The 6000-nt window shown below is 34.0% G+C and overlaps 1 protein-coding gene across 3 annotated transcripts in view; it reads right to left on the reverse strand.

Annotated features, from left to right (window-relative positions):
- The window catches only part of RELN (reelin), a 285330-nt gene that overhangs the window by 222196 nt on the left and 57134 nt on the right, over positions 1–6000 (reverse strand). The window lies entirely within an intron of this gene.

The raw sequence follows: 6000 nt of genomic DNA on the forward strand, positions 1-6000 counted from the left end.
CTTCTCCCATGAGTGCCTAAGCACACATCTTGAGGGGCACTTTATAGCACTTGACATTCCCCTTGCTGGCTACTTTTTAATTGATAATTTAAGTAGAGCAATTCTGACAATTACAATTATGCTGTACCTTTTCCCCTTGGTTAGGATACTTTTCAGACCAGTGGAATATGTAAATTTGAATATCCTCAGACAGAGGAAAAAATTGACCTAATATCCCACGTCCTTGTTGACCACTTTAGCCACTGTGACTTTGTTTAGAAAGGAGATATTCCCCCAGACAGTCAGTTCAGAGAGTGATGCAAATGCCTTTCCATCAACTGGCAGAAAGGTAACTCTTATTTTGGGGTTGAATGAAAGGAAAAACAATCAAACAAACAAAAATAAAATAAAATAAAATAAAATAATAATAATAATAATAAAACACCATAAAATCCAAGCTCAGTACAAAGCACTGTTTTTATTTTTATTTCTATTTTTTAATTTGGTAAGCAACTTGGAAAATAAATCATTTTCCAGGTATCCTTACTAATTACTATCAGCTATTTCAGAAAATTCAGAAAAGTAGGAAAGTACCAATGGTTGTATTGGCAAGTAAATATACACTGGTCCTAGAAAACTAATCATGTATGTTTGCAAGTCCAGTGCCACTGGCATGTTGTAATTTATACCCTATATTCTGCAAGAGTAGGAATTTTCTCTGCCAGAAAAGCAAATTACTTGTTCATCCTTTCATTTGAGATCACCAAATATCAAATTTAAATGTAATGTACAGCTGTTCATATCTCCCAATGACTTAATTTTGTACATTTTCATGGCAGAACATTTGTGATTGCTAATTGGGTCTGTAATGAATTTGATACAATCTATACTTATAACACTGCCTAGTCTTTATTTTGCAGTTTATCTCAATGAATTGCCATATTTCACTTTGAAATCATTTTCAGAATTAGTTTTCCAACTATCTTTCTTGCAAATATTTTGAACTACCAGCAGTGCACAACTAGAGCTGCAGGTTGTACTGGCAACATATCAAAAGCTCAAAGGCTGCTGGTACTCTACGGCATAGAAAAGAGTCCAGACAGCACAAATGTATTTTTGTAGTCATGGGGTAAGAATAATAATGGAAGGATTGAAAACATAATATCTTCTAGCATTTTCCTTGCTCCTTCTTAAATGATACATTTAAAGATATTTTTTTAATAGTAAATTAAAGGAAATAAAGCACTTTATCACATGCAAGTGCATACTATATGAGTGAAGCCCAGAGCTGTCAAATCCATTCCAGGAACTTCTACCACTTGAACTAGCTATCTTACTGTCTTATGTCTGGCTATGCTGAAATCACTCCTGTGAATAATTAGGCTCACACAGACAACTTCAAATTAGCTTTCACCTACTTAGGTCAGCTACTGATAAGAATGTATAAAGCTGCAAAACTCTTACAAAAGCTGAGTAAACACTTGAGATGTTAGCGCCTGATAACTTCTACCAGTATGATCCAGACCACTTGGACCAAAACTTTAAATGCTTAATGAGCCAGTCCTCCCCAAGAAATGATTATGTTCCTTTTATAAACACCATTGAGAGCTGACTGTGATGGGCTCCACAGAAGGCTGTCTATAACTTGTGTCCTGTCCCATTCAGTTGCACAAGAATTTGAAGCACTTCTTGATAACAAGGATTATAGAACACATAAAATTAATATATTCAGCAAAAGGAGATTGTGATTCCCCTTAGCTAGTCATACAGTACAATTATTAACAAGAAAATGAAAGAATTATTTTTCTTGCTAGAAGGCACTTTTTGTTTTTTTTTGACTCATTATCAAAAAAGAAAAAAAAAATATTGAAAGGGAACACAGTTCATGAGCCAAAACATATTCCCATTCCATATATTCACTGCAGATGTACCATACAGATATTTATTTATTTATTATTTTTATTAATTCTACTCACTATGTGTATGTGGAAATTTTCAGAGACTTGTAACTTGAGTGGACAGTTTTAGGACAATCATACTATTACAGATAGCTACCTCGGTAAATTCAATTTCCTTTTTGAAGTATAAGGAAGTAAGAGTTACTGAAAGTCTGTTTAGAGATAGAAAAAAAAAAAAAAAGAAAAAAAAAATGGAAATAAAAGCTGAAGTGAAGAAAGGTCATGATAAATCTCTGGGAAGCAGTGGTGGGTAAGGCAATTTTTTATTTTGTTCTTTCTAGGTGCTTTGAAATCATGAAGGTAACTGGTATCAAGGAAGGACTGCTCTCTTACACATAAATTTCATATGGCTGCAGGACCATCCCAGAGTGAGACACTGTAGGGTAAGTAACAATGGCTGGTCTACAGTTGTTGAAATCAGCAAAGTCATGGTTTGCCACTGCCAGGTAGTGACTCCACAGTGTCTGGTGATGGAAACTATAATGAACCATGATCAAGTGTATGAATGAAATTGGCTGAAACCGCAGAGACAAAAACAGCTCACTGCACTTTCCTTAGAAATCTGGATCAAATTGAACCTAACAATTCAGTGAAGCCTGTACATAAACTCAAAAGTATCAAAGTTTCTTGTCCCAAAGATGAAATGAACATACCATTCCTACTTTTATTTTTTCACCAACATTTTAAGAAAAATGATATATTAGTAAATGAAAGTTGAAGATTACCTTCAACATTCCCCACAAATACCATGTGAAATGAACAAATCTTTCTTGGTGAAGTGGATCATTTTAATATGATACATTATTCATCAAAAGTGTGAGATCACTAGACAGCTTGACTCTACTCAAAGTTGAGCCTGAAATGTCTCAGAGCATCTGGACAAGAACTCCACCTCTACAAGTATAGTTGCATATATAGTTGTGGTTCATATCAGTGTAGGTCTTCTTGCAGGAAAAAAAAGTAAGCTGGGAAAACATATTTTATCTTTATCTCTAACGAGATAGAAAAGATACAAAATACAAGTTTATATACTTGAATTTCAATACTAGAATATATAAGTTTATTCATAGCTTCCTTCCTAGAGCTTTTATTGTCATAACATTATAACATTAAATTTATTTTCTATGCATAAAATATGTCTTAAAATCATATAATAATAAAATAATCATATAATAGAGAACCTTATATTGGAGTTTTTAAGTCTTCTGTCCTGCTGAGATTTCCTAAAGGAATGCATTTATTTGTTCCAACGATCTAGCCAGGAATAGCAGAACTCCTGCTTATGTTTTCTACACACTCTACTAAGCTATGATGTGGTTATGTGGTTTTTCCCTATAACTGCTCAAAGAAAGAATATCCCAATCTTCACTCCATTCTGAAGGTCCACCAATAGATTGTGTTATATTAAATTTTAAAATTCAGTTCTGCCACATATTACAGCACATTCCTGGAATTCCCATATTGACCATGAGTTGAAGGCTGACCTACAAACTTTCCTCCATTTAGTACAAGCTATTTGTTCTAACTCTCTAGAAACCTACATCTGAGTTCCTGGATTAATTTTTCACAAGAAAGAAGAAGATACACTTTTATTTGTACACGCTCATCTCTTATTTCCCCTGTTCTAATATCTTTTGCTCTCTTTTTCTCTTGGCTTCAGCAAACCTCCAATACCCAGCTTTCTTCTCACTCTACTTGCTTCCACATTTTCCATAGACTTGGAATATTCCCAAATGGATTTGCTCTACAACCTATCCCTTCAATCTACTTCTTGAAGAAGCTCTCAAATTACAACCCTCACTAGAGGACTGCAGAGGAGAACTATCTTCACCTTCCTTCTTGAGAAGTAAATAAAATAAAAAAAATAACAAATTAATCAATTAATTCCATAGCAAACCAGGGCTCATGAAATTCAGTGTACATTCGTCTCTCAGTCACTGATCTGTTTAAAAAGATGTGTTCGCAAAATCTAAGAGCTCCTGCATATACCTATCAAGTACTAAAGAGGCTTCTGGAACCAAAATGTCCCACAAATAATGAGAAAAATAATTACAGTGCAATATGACATCAACAAATGAGTATTCTTCTCTATATTGTGCAGCCATTTGGCTGAAAATGAAAACTGAAGACTTTCAGTTTGGTTCATGACAATTACCAATTCTCTTTATTTCATAAAAACCTATTATTTGAAGGACCTTGATGTTTTCAGTGTCATCTAAACACAACTGGCCTATGTTGTAATTAAACTTTGATCAAATTTTTAATGGGATCTCAGAGGAAAACAGTATTTGACTAACAGAGGCATTCTTCTGCATGTATTAATCAAGCTAATTCTTATTGAACTGCTTGAAATTCATACAATAAATACTCTTCCCCATTGTTAATTAGCAGAGCATGAAAATGGTAGAATCTTCTTTAATATTTTCCATCAAGAATATCCTGAAACTTTTTATTTTAACTCTCAACTCCTATTTGCTTATTATCAAAACATCACTTCTAGCTTTACATGAGGTACTTTACTTAAAAACACAATATTCTTTTATTTAAAAATAGTCCAACATAATATCAAAATATTTACTCATGGCATTAAGCACTTGAATCACTTGCACCAGCTGTCACTTTTGAATCTCCATTCAATAGCACTTTCATGAGTATTGTTGTTTTGTCAGCATTTTCATTGGTAAATCTGGAAGCAGATCTGAAATCACCAACAGCAATATTTTCTGAATAATACAAATATTGGAACAAACCCTCAGTCAGGTTAGTCAGATGAAATATGGTAAACAAAGTGTGACTCATTGGTAAAGTGAGTCTACTTTAAAAAGAAAGCAAAACAAAACAGAATGCACACAAACCTGTAGGACTGAGGAAATGAGGGGTACAAGAATAGTTGTTGCTCAGGTTCAGATTTTTAGAAGGAAGCTACAATCCAGAGAGAAGCTAATAAACCTTATATATACATATATATATATGTATATATATATAAAAAAGCAAATCTTGCAGAGAGTGTAAGATCATGCACCTTAGTGACAAAAATAGGTTCAGCTCTAAGGTGGAAATAAACAATGGATGAAAGCTCAATACTTGTTCATCAATCACAGTCTCGATGTGGTACTGATGTGAAAAAAGGGAAACACTGCCCTAAAATGTATCTGCTCAATTATTTCTAGTATGGGGTGGTGGGAGTATTAGTATGGTGCTAGTAAAACATTGCTAAGACATCACTTCAATTATTGTGTGTAATTATGAATGCTTGTGTTCAAAAAAGATTAACTTAGGCTGAAGCAGCTGCAGAGAAGGACTACCAGCATGATGAGAAGAATGTAAAATATAAAAGAAGACAGAAAAAGCTTGGCTTGTTTAGAGAGAGGATGACTGCTATTGCTATATATAACAGGGTTGTAAAGGAGCTGTTTAAGCCAAAGGACTATCATAGTGTAAGAACAAAGGGTAGAAACTGGACTTGAATAAATTTACTGTAATTTAGATCCTTCTTAATCACTAGGCAAATGAAGCATTGAAACAATTTTGCAACAGGAATTTGGGAGATAAAAAGACTCTAACCAGCTTTAAGACAGAGCTTAAATGCACAGACATTCAAGCTTCAGCATGGTTACGGTTCTTGCGGCACCAGGGGACCAGAGCCAAACCACAAGGTCCCCATTTGGGGACAATTCTCTGTCCCCAAATACCCACCACGTCGGTCTTGTATTAAAAAGGGACAATCTCTCCCAAGCTGCAAGGTCTGCTGAAACAAGCATCAAACTTAAATCTTGATCAAGCCCTGAAGTTAGTATCTTATCAACTTACCACCTCTCCAAGAAAGAAAATGTTATCTTCTTAAAGCCAGCATAGTTTTCAGGGTCTCTATTAATGTTAAAAATCCACTTTTAGAAATTTATAAATTCTATTTTTTTTTTCAAAGTAAAGCTCAAATTCCACAGAAAATATCACAGTTAAATGGACTCATACCAAAGACCATATACAAGTATGCGGCTTTTAGATCAGGCTGCCAAAATAATAATAATAATAATAATAATAATAATAATAATAATAATAATAA

This window comes from Oxyura jamaicensis, chromosome 1 (genome assembly GCF_011077185.1).
Source record: "Oxyura jamaicensis isolate SHBP4307 breed ruddy duck chromosome 1, BPBGC_Ojam_1.0, whole genome shotgun sequence".
In the NCBI taxonomy this organism is placed as follows: Eukaryota; Metazoa; Chordata; class Aves; order Anseriformes; family Anatidae; genus Oxyura; species Oxyura jamaicensis.